This window comes from Dendrobates tinctorius, unplaced genomic scaffold (genome assembly GCF_039654945.1).
Source record: "Dendrobates tinctorius isolate UK_male_01 unplaced genomic scaffold, ASM3965494v1 ptg000012l, whole genome shotgun sequence".
NCBI lineage: Eukaryota > Metazoa > Chordata > Amphibia > Anura > Dendrobatidae > Dendrobates > Dendrobates tinctorius.
Window position 1 is genome coordinate 1866898 of NW_027361680.1, and position 11834 is coordinate 1878731.

Here is an 11834-nt window from a genome sequence, read left to right on the forward strand (position 1 = left end):
AATTGAACTAAGCCCAGGGTGTAAATTTCCCAAGGGTCGGCTCTTCAATTTATATGTACCCGAGCACGAGGCTATGCGGTCCTATATTAAGGAGGCGTTGGAGAAGGGTCATATTAGACCATCCTCTTCACCCTTAGGTGCCGGGTTTTTTTTTGTGGCCAAAAAGGATGGTTCCTTAAGGCCTTGTATTGATTATCGTGCCCTCAATAAAATTACTATTAAATATCAGTATCCATTACCCCTGATTTTGGATCTATTCTCTAGAGTTAGAGGTGCTTGCTGGTTTACCAAGCTTGACCTCAGGGGGGCGTATAATCTTATCCGCATTAAGCAGGGGGATGAATGGAAGACGGCGTTTAATACTCCGGAGGGACATTTTGAGTACCTGGTGATGCCTTTTGGGCTCACTAATGCCCCTTCTGTCTTCCAGTGCTTCATGAACGATATTTTTCGAGACTTTGTCGATAAATTTTTGATTATCTATCTGGATGATATTTTGATCTTCTCCAAGGATTGGGATTCTCATGTGGAACATATTCGGACTGTGTTCCGGATCTTGAGGGAGAATTCCCTGTATGTCAAAGGATCGAAATGCCTTTTTGGAGTACAGAGGATTTCATTTTTGGGATTTATTTTGTCTCCGTCAACTATTGAAATGGACCCGGCCAAGGTACAGGCCATTTATGATTGGGTTCAGCCCACTTCTTTGAAGGCCCTCCAGAAGTTTTTGGGTTTTGCTAATTTTTATCGGACATTTCTAGCAAAATTTTCTAGTATTGCCAAGCCATTGACTGATCTGACTAAGAAGGGTGCTGATGTGTTTGAATTGGTCTCCGGAGGCTGTTGCTTCCTTTCAGGAGCTGAAGCGAAGATTTACCTCCGCCCCGGTTTTGCGGCAACCTGATGTCTCACTCCCGTTCCAGGTAGAGGTGGATGCTTCTGAGATTGGTGCAGGAGCTGTTTTGTCCCAAAAGGATCCTGTAACATCTAAAATGAATCCCTGTGCTTTCTTTTCCCGAAAGTTCTCTCCATCTGAACGTAACTATGATGTGGGGAATCGGGAACTGTTGGCCATGAAATGGGCATTTGAGGAGTGGAGACATTGGTTGGAGGGAGCTAAACATCAAGTTGTGGCCCTCACTGACCACAAGAATTTGATTTACCTAGAGTCGGCTAAACGCTTGAACCCTAGACAGGCTGGGTGGGCCATGTTTTTTACACGTTTTGATTTTGTGGTCTCTTTTCTTCCTGGAACTAAGAATGTCAAGGCAGACGCCCTCTCTAGGAGTTTCTTTGCTGATTCTCCTGTGGTGACCAAGCCTGCTACCATCTTAGGCGAAGGGGTAGTTCTTTTTGCCATCTCGCCCGATTTGAGACTTGCGCTGCAAGAGTTCCAGGAGGACAAACCTGAGCGTTGTCCCAGTGGAAAGTTGTATGTTCCTGACCAGTGGAAGAAGAGAGTGATGTCTGAAGTTCATTGCTCTGCATTGGCTGGTCATCCAGGTATTTTTGGTACTAGAGATCTGGTGAGTCGCTCTTTTTGGTGGCCCACCTTGTCTCATGATGTCAGGAATTTTGTGCAGTCCTGTGGGACTTGCTCCCGGTCTAAATCTTGTTCTCGCTCTAGTGGGTTGTTGATGCCTTTGCCGGTCCCCAGGAGGCCATGGACCCATATTTCAATGGATTTCATCTCTGATATGCCGGTCTCTCAAAGAATGACTGTTATTTGGGTGATTTGTGATAGGTTCTCTAAGATGGTTCATCTTGTACCACTCCCTAAGTTGCCATCTTCCTCTGAGTTGGTGCCCCTGTTTTTGCAACAGGTGGTTCGCTTACACGAGATTCCTGAGAACATTGTATCTGACAGAGGAGTTCAGTTTGTGTCTAGATTTTGGAGGACTTTCTGTTCCAAGCTGGGAATTCAGTTGTCCTTCTCCTCTGCGTTTCACCCCCAGACCATTGGGCAGACAGAGAGAACAAACCAGACCTTGGAATCGTATTTGAGATGTATTATTTCCGCTGATCAGGATGATTGGGTTTCATTTTTGCCCTTGGCCGAATTTGCTTTAAATAATAGAGCTAGTTCTGCCACTTTGATGTCACCTTTTTTTTGTAACTTTTGGTTTCATCCTCGATTTTCTTCAGGGGTAGTGGAGCCTTCTGCCTGCCCAGGTGTTGACACTGTGGTGGAGAGAATGCACCAGATCTGGGACCAAGTGGTGGATAAGTTATCTCTCTCCCAGGAAAAGGCCCAGCGGTTTTCCAATCGACATAGGACCATTGGTCCCCAGTTTAAGATTGGTGATATGGTGTGGTTATCATCAAAAAATATTGCTATGAAGGTGGCTTCTCCTAAGTTTAAGCCTAGATTTATTGGACCTTACAAGATTTTGGAGATTATTAATCCGGTCTCTTTTCGTTTGGCTCTTCCTGTCACATTTAAAATCCATAATGTGTTCCATAAGTCCTTGTTGAAGAGGTTTGTTGAACCAGTTGTTCCTGGGGTGGCACCTCCAGACCCTGTATTGGTTGAAGGTAACATGGAATATGAGGTAGAGAAAATACTGGATTCCCGTTTGGCTAGACGGAGACTCCAGTATTTGGTTAAGTGGAAGGGTTATGGTCAGGAGGATAATTCCTGGGTCTCTGCCTCTGATATTCATGCCAAAAGATTGGTGCGTGCCTTTCATTGGGCTCACCCTGATCGCCCTGGTGGCGTGGTTGAGGGTACAGTGACCCCTCCTCAAGGGGGAGGTACTGTTGTGAGTTCATTTTCCCCTTCGTCACTGAGGTCTTGTGAACTCCCTATTCTGGTAATGGAAGGTAATGAGCCTGATTATCAGGCACCTGAGTCTAATGAGGATGACTGGCTGAGTGGAGTCACGGACTGGATATAAGGCTGCCGACGCTCTTCTGCCCTGCGGGTGATTTCTCTGTGGACTTCTAGGACACCAGTCTGATTCCTGCTCCCCTAAAGCTAAGTTTTTTGCTTTGCCTGTTGTATTTGTGTTTTGTTTTTGTTTTCCTTGCTTTTATGGATTCTGCCATTCCCTGCTGGGGTGAGCTGAATCTCCTTTTGCCTGTTGCTCTGTCTTCAGAATATTCCTGAGTACTGACATAGCTTTTTGAAGCCTAGCGTCTTCAGGGCCTTTTTCACTGTCAGTCTGTTGGCTCTTATTTTCATAGGATGTTTTACAGATTGCAGACAGCAGCCTTCCTGTCCTTTCCTATGTAGTTAGCTTGGGCCCCGTCTTTGCTCAGTCTATCTTTCTGTCTGTGTTAGTGTTTTCATCTTGCTTCACCGTCATTATATGTTGGGGGCTGCCTATTGCTTTGGGGACTGCTCTGGGGCAGTTTAGATTTCCCCTTTCTTTCTTTAGGCCTATTTAATTCTCCGGCTGTGATCGAGGGGTCTAGGGTATCGTAGGAACCCCCCACGGCTACTGCTAGTTGTGTTGATAAGTTCAGGGGTCTGCAATCCGATAGCTGCCAACTTCTCTGGTTTTCTGGACTTAGCTAGCATTTCTGTTTTTGCCTCCTACGGTGACTCATTCATAACAGGGTGCTGTGTGGAGGTTCCAAGGGAGAGGATGAATGGCAGAATCCTGAAGGATGGTTGTGTATCTCAAAGGGGGTGGCTTTGAGATGGAGACTTAGTTATGCGTATTGATCAGCAATGGTATTGCTGAGGTGTTATTTCAAGGTATAAGGCCGGGATCACACTGGCGAGGAATACGGCCGAGTGAGAGGTGCTAAAAGCACGCATTAGACACGGACAAATGATTCTCTATGGGGTCCCTCGCACCAGGCGTATATTTCTCATCTGTATTCTATGCTCCGTGCCAATTGCAGCATGCTACGATTGTCAGCGTACTACGGCCGTAGTACGCCAATGCAAGTCTATGGGTGCGCAAAAAATACGGATTACACACTGACCACACATGTGACTTGCGAGAAATACGCACCAGGTGTCTTTTAGCAATGCCGGCAATTCAGTGCGCTATACAGTAAACTCACACTGACAGGTTTAATAAAGAAACGAAAGAATAGATATAGACACATAGAATGTATGTATATGTATGTATTCTATGTGTCTATATCTATTCTTTCGTTTCTGTTAGAAACCCTGTCATAGGGCTCCATTATATGTCCATTTTGAAAGCCTGCGAGAAAATCTCGCAATACGGATGCCATACGGATTACATACGGATGCTGACATGCGCAAAATACGTGACAACACCTTGCTTACGGATGACATACGGAGCACTGTTTAGGGGCCATTCATCTGTATTACGCATGTAAAATACTGACCGTATTTTGCGTCGGTTAGTGTGACCCCAGCCTAAGGGAGAAGTCTCTAGGTAACTTGGGAGTTGGGTGGGCCAGTTACCTACAAACCCACCCAGGGGTGTGTCTGAAAACACCTGTATTAAAAAGCTATGTGAGTGTGTGAAGGACCTGTGATGATGTCATAGTCACGTGACTATAGACCATATAATGTGGCCAGGGTAGGTCACATGTGAGGAATGCTGGGACCTGGTTGGACCAGTGTGGAAGGTCCTGCAGAGAAGGAGCTTCCTCCCAGACAGCATGTGTGAAGAGGCTGGGAGCGATGGCGATGTGTGCCTGAGAGTCCCCTGGAGGGAACGAACGTGTGCGAAATGCTGCAGCCGCATGAGGAACCCTGACGTGGGTGAGATAATTGTGAGGCTAAGTGAGCCAGCGTACTGGACATTGATAATAAGAGTGAAGCATTATAATGGACGCTATGCTGGTAATGCTATTGAGTGAACTTTCTGTTGCTGCTGTAGTTTATGAGGCGTGAATAAACCGCAAGGACTGTATGATTTGATGGAAAATCCGGGCCGGAACTGGTTTTTGTTCGCTGCAAGCGAGAATCCCCTAAGTAAATGACAGCACTACCTCACAATATATATATGAGGGGCTGCTGCTGGGCTGTGTATATATATATATATATATATATATATATAATATATGAGGGGCTGCTGCTGGGCTGTGTATATATATATATATATATATATAATATATGAGGGGCTGCTGCTGGGCTGTATATATATATATATAATATATGAGGGGCTGCTGCCGGGTTGTATATATTGTGGTGTAGTGACCACTGTGTCCACTAGAGGGCGCTGTATGGATGTCCCAGGAGAGTGGATGAATGGCAAGATACTGAATGGCCATTATGTATCTCAAGGTGGGTGGCCTTGAGATGGAGATTTGTGTGTGTTAATCAGCAGTGATACTGCTGAGGTGCTGGTTCAATGTGTCAGGGACTAGTTACCTACAAACCCACCCAGGGGGTGTGTTTAATAACGCTTTGTAAAGTGTATATGTGTGTGTGAAGGACCTGTGATGAGGTCATAGTCATGTGACCCGGTGGGCATGGCTATGGACCATATAATGTGGCCAGGGTAGGTCACATGAGGTGAATGCTTGGACCTGGTTGGTTCAGTGTGAAAGGTCCCGCTGGGAGAAGTATCTCCTGGCTAACAGCCTGTGGAGTGGCTATGTGTCATGGCTGCCAGCGTCTGAGAGTCCCAGAGGAGAGAGTGGATGTCTGCAGCGTGGAGAAACAGCCATGAGGAAACACTGACGTGGGTGAGATAATGATGAGGCTGAAGAGCCTGTGAATGCCAACCTGTGTGACCACAGGGGGACAGAGAGAAGCTCTGTCAAAGGACGCTATGCTGATGTGAACTGTATGCTACTTTCTTTGGTTTAGGATATTTAATAAACCGCATGGACTATACTGGTTTATGGAAAACCTGTGCTGGATCTGATTTTTGTGGCTGCCAAGCGAGTGATCCCCTATCTGAATGACTATATATATATATGAAGGGCTGCTGCTGGGCTGTATGTATATATATATATATGGGGCTGCTGCGGACTGTATATGACTCGCCCCCAGAGGCTGTGGGGTACTCGGTGCCGAGCCCGTTGATGTCAATGGGAGATGCCTCGGAGACAGGACTCCGGCCATACGCTTCAAACTTGAGGAATGGCTCTGCTTGGACCCTAGTCCTTAGTTCTCTTCTCCTTACGTTCCGCACTAAACTCTCTTCCTTATGAACAACTGAACTCCTTCTTTCTCCTCTCTCTGCTTCTCCTTCTTGCCTTTCTGAATCTCCTTCTCTGTCTGATCTTAATTCTTGTCAGCTTTCCGCTCTTAGTGTCTCTAAGCTCCACCCACCACCCTTCATGAACCAGAGCAACTGCCATAAAGGGTGCTCTGCTGTTCTAAGGTGTCTGTGGATGTGAGTGTTGGAGGCTGGTCAGATGTTCCATCTTACCTGGGTAGTGGGATACCACAACTCAGGAGGAGGTGCAGTACCTCTGTGGCGACTGAACCCTCAGGGGCGCCACATATCCACATATATATATATATGGAGCTGCTGCTGGACTGTATATATATATATATATATATATATATATATCTCTCTAATATATAAAGCTCAAAGTGTGTGTGTGTGTGTGTCCGGGATAGACATCCGCACCGTCGCAGCTACAGCCAAAAAATTTGGCACAGTCACATGTCTGGACCCCGAGAGTGTCCTAATCTATGTTGTGAGGTGAAATTTTAACCCCGCGCGTTCCAATTCACCAAACAATTTTGCCCCTATCTACATACTGGGGGGAAAAAGTGTGTGCGTGTCAAGCCCCGCCCCTCATTATGATGTCATAATGCCCCTATTTGCATACTGGGGAAACAGTGTGTGCGCGCATCAAGCCCCGCCCCTCATTATGATGTCACAATGGTTGCCATGCCGCCGCTCATTATGATGTCATAATGGTTGACTATGGGATGGAGGATGTGTAATGGGTATATGGGCACTGGACTATGGGATGGAGGATATGTGTGACGGGTATATGGGCACGGGACTATGGGATGGCGGATATGTATATGGGCACGGGACTATGGGATGGAGGATGTGTGATGGGTATATGGGCACTGGACTATGGGATGGAGGATATGATGTCATAATGCCCCTATCTACATACTGGGGGAAAAAGTGTGTGCGTATCAAGCCCCGCCCCTCATTATGATGTCACAATGGTTGCCATGGCGACGCTGATGTCATCAAGCCCCGCCGCTCATGCTGATGTCATCAAGCCCCGCCGCTCATGATGTCATAATGGTTGACTATGGGATGGAGGATGTGTGATGGGTATATGGGCACTGGACTGTGGGATGGAGGATATGTATGACTGGTATATGGGCACCGACCTATGGGATGGTGGATATGTATGACGGGTATATGGGCACGGGACTATGGGATGGAGGATGTGTGATGGGTATATGGGATGGAGGATATGTATGATGGGTATATGGGCCTGGGACTATGAGATGAAGGATGTGTGATGGGTATATGGGCACTCGACTATGGGATGGCGAATATGTATGATGGGTATATGGGCATGGGACTATGGGATGGAGAATATGTATGATGGGTATATGGGCACGGGCTTATGGGATGGAGGATATGTATGACGGGTATATGGGCACGGGCATATGGGATGGAGGATGTGTGATGGGTATATGGGCACTGGACTATGGGATGGAGGATATGTATGATGGGTATATGGGCACGGGCCTATGGGATCGTGGATATGTATGATAGGTATATGGGCACGGGACTATGGGATGGAGGATAATTATAATTTGCTATAACTAACCACAGTTAGTTACTATGCCCGGGCAGCGCCGGGCTCTTCAGCTAGTATATATAATATATATATGTATATGAGGGGCTGCTAGGCTGTATATATATGAGGGGTAATAAAGTAAACCCCGGCACTCAAATGAGGACAAAGGAATAAATGCATAAGTGAATTTATTGACACACTGCAAAGGGAACCTAACCAGAGCAACAGCACCAACGTTTCGGCATAAAGCCTTTCTCAAGGTAGTTGCCTGAAGAGGTGTGAAAAAATAACAAAAATAGTGAGTGCATTTATGTACACGTGATACATAGAATGAATACATACACAAATAATACAAATATGCATAGAAAATGTACTGCGGACGGAACGTACATTACTGGTTAGAGCAGGAAAACACGGGTCTCACAGGACAACCGAGTATTTTCAAATGGAGGTAAGGTTCCATACATTTTGCAGAGTGTGCTTCTTAGTCACATGGGGGAAAAAAAATTCAACATAAGTGGACAAATATGTACCAAATAAGAGGCAATATTGGTCAAGGCACAAATAATGCAACAGCCAAAGATAGTATCCGTATGGGGAAGGGAAAAAAAGGGAAAAGAGAAAAGAAAAGCAGAAAGAAAGGAGAAGAAGAGAAAAGAAGGAGCGAAAGAGAGAAAAAAGAGAAAAAGAAGAAGAGAGGAACGAGAAAAAGGAAAAGAATGAGAGGAGGAAAAAAGGAAAAGGAAAAAAAGAGGGGGGGAAAGAAAGAAGAGAAGGAAAAAGAGGAGAGAGAGAGAGAAAAGAGGAGAGAAAGAGAGAAGAGGGAAAAGAAAACAGAAGGAAAAAGATACGGAAAAAAGGAGAAGAGACGAAGAGTGGAACAGAAAAGGAGAAGGAGGGAAAGAGAGAAGAGAAAAGAGGAACGAAAGGGAGGGGGAAGAAAGAGGAGAAAAGAAAGCAGGGGGAAGAGAGGAGGAAAAAAGGGAAAGAAAAGAAAATGGGAGCTGGGAAAAAGATAAGAGGGGGGAAAAAGGGAAAAAAAAAGGGGGAGGGGGGGAAGAGGGGGGAAAAAAAGGAAAAAAAGGAAAGAGAAATAAAGTAGAAGAAAGAGGAAAAGGGAAAAAGAAAATAGGAAAGGAAAAAGAAGGGGGAAAGAAGAAAAGAGAAATGAAAAAGAAGGGAGATAGAATGACAGAGGGAGAGAAAAGAGTGAGAAAGAATAACAAGAGGGAAGAGAGGAACACAGCGAGTAGGCACAGTTGACAGCAAGAATGCACCAAAGAGAAGGGGGAAACACAGCAAGTGGGCACAGATGGCAGCCTCAGGAGGGCAGGACACGTACCGTGGGTGGAGGAGTGATCAGGTCACTATGCTAGGTGAGTGGATGGTGGATGGACGCCTGAAAAGTAAACGAGTATGGTAAAACAGAGCAAAACAAGAGAGGAGTGAGAGATCAGGACCAGAGGCACCTGCAGTAGAGGTCCGGGACAGGCACATGTGGCGGTGGGAATGGCTGCGGCGGCGTGGTATAGACCGGATGGACGGCGCCATTATAAAGGGGCCGGCAGTGTGAAGGAGACGGCATCATGTCCGGTAGGGCACGCACATGGGGGGACAGTGTGCGCATGTCCGTGACGCGCTCAGTCATGAGACCGCGCGGTGGAGTGCAATGGGACGCGCATAAAGGGACAGACTATGTGCGCAAGCCTATGGTGCGCAAAATGGGAGTAGGGCGGCCAGTGGGGCGGCCATATTACCTGTTGCAGGGGGTGAACGGGGGTGTATCGCTGGAAGGGTATGGGAAAAGTGGGGATCAGTTGTGTGAGATCTAGAAAGAAAAATAAATATTATGAAAAGAAAAGGAACATAACAAGAAAGAGAGAAAAAAAGAGAGAAAACACATGGGTTCTTGTTATGTTCCTTTTCTTTTCATAATATTTATTTTTCTTTCTAGATCTCACACAACTCATCTGATCTCATCCGAGTGAGCGATATAGCTGAATAGGTAGTGCGGCGCACCTAGAAGCTTCTGTTGGGATCGGAGAAGGCTGCCGCATGCCATAAGCTAAGCATTAGGTACAGGTACTAAGGAAGTCTGGCTAGCCAGGTCAGTGGATGCTGACGCAGGTACCATGACTCTCCCGCTCTGCGCCAGCCACTGAGATGTAGGATCGTACCCAGGTCCCTACACTTTCAATAGTTTCTCTTTTCTTAAATGTTCCTTATCATTAGAAACGGTTCACAGCAAAGAGAGACATGTATTTTACATGTTTTGAGATATTTATCCCTATATTGGTGGGAGGCCCCCGCTTGGTGGGTGGCCCAGGGCCCGGGCCCCTTGGCCCCCCCCCTAAATCCGGGCCTGTCCCTTCCCTATTCGTCACACCCGTTTCCCCTGGGTTAAGTACCCTGTGTTCCTTTATACTGTTTCCCTGTTTTCTTCCTGCGAGGAGTATACCTGTTAAATTAAACCCCACGTTAACCCTTGCACTGCCTCCGACCAGTTACTGCATCTTAGTACCTGCTCACACTACAACTGCTCATGCACATCCTTCCAAATCAATTTACATAACAGACTGGACAGAGATCAGACCCCACAACTTCAACTACATCTGAAGAAATGCGGGGGTCATAGTATGGCTTTGTACATAGCCACTTCACTTAGAGTTCTCGAAGTCTGTTAAATCCCTCACCGCACCCGCTCCCAGAGGCACTAACAGGAGTTGTCCTAACAGGGGAATGATACCAGGTATCTCTGAGTTCCTTTACTCCAGCCACTCACGCAACTACTCACAGAATCATATGCCTGGGTTGACAGTAAAGCACATATAACAGCAGCTAAAAGAAAAACAGCTTTTTCATTCACTGTGACACGGTGCTGGCACCATGTGATCAGAATACAGAGTTATGGACAGAGCTACAAGAGCCAACCATTGGTTTACTTACCATAGTTGTTCTAGTTCCTGAATCCTGGTCTGCTCACAGGTCTGCACTTTAGTGATGCTATTGTATTGCCCGCATTCTCCACCAAAGAAATGTCACGGCTACTATAGTGACCAGCTGTGAAGGGATTAGCCTTGTGTTACAGATCAATGCCGTCAATGGAGGGAATAAGGTCACAGAGCAGTTTTCTGTATGACAAGATTCCCTGTTTATTAGAGATGTTAATACATATTTATTCAGTATCCTTTTGGATGTAACAAAGAATAAGATACAAAAACGTAGGCATCTTAATGGTTTGTATTAACATCTTACTACTGATTGCCACCAATTGCAAAGGACTAACACTAAGATAAATCAAGCTTTCCTGAGAAGGGCTAAAAACATTTTAACAAAGCTAAAAAGACAGATTCAATCATATTTAAATATATTAATTTCAATGAAACAGGAGGGGAAACACAAGAATAAGAATAGAAAAAGCAGGGTACACCTGGATACGTAAATAATTGGTATTATATATAAAATTATATTGCACATAAAACATTTCACATCGTATATTCAACACTACAGATTTGCAACACAAATTAACTAAACTTTTACATAAGTATTTATAGTATTTTATTTTCAACTCATTCAAGATCCTTTTGATAAACATTTTTGTTTTTTCCTTTTAGTGCAAAGATGAACAGATTTTTGGCAGTTCCAACTCCTGAACAGGCCGCATAAAGTTGACCATGAGAAAAGCATGGAGATTGCAAATCAATCCCTACTACTTTCAAGGACTGTCCCTGAGCCTTGTTAATGGACATTGCAAATGCCAGTCGTTGTGGAAACTGGAGGCATTTAAAATCAAAAGGCAAATCAGATGGCATGAGTGGAATTCTTGGACTGAAAATGTCCTCTCATTTGGCACATCCTGTTGCTGAGCTGTGTATTTAATCCTATCCTGTGTGACATTGTCTGCTGAGCTGTGTATTTAATCCTATCCTGTGTGACATTGTCTGCTGAGCTGTGTATCTAATCCTATCTGTGTGTTACTGTCTGCTGAGCTGTGTATCTAATCCTATCCTGTGTGATACTGTCTGTTGAGCCATGTGTCTAATCCTATCCTGTGTCATACTGTCTGCTGAGCCTTATATCTAATCCTATCCTGTGTGATACAGTCTGCTCAGCCGTGTATCTAATCCTATCCTGTGTAATACTGTCTGCTGAGCCATGCATCTAAT

The 11834-nt window shown here is 45.4% G+C and overlaps 1 long non-coding RNA gene across 1 annotated transcript; it reads left to right on the forward strand.

Annotated features, from left to right (window-relative positions):
- Nucleotides 1–4542: 4542 nt before the first annotated feature.
- On the forward strand, nt 4543–11479 carry LOC141065669 (uncharacterized). The gene is made up of 2 exons (XR_012226416.1): nt 4543–4693; nt 11283–11479. It is a non-coding gene; the product is annotated as an uncharacterized lncRNA (long non-coding RNA).
- The last annotated feature ends 355 nt before the right edge of the window (nt 11480–11834 follow it).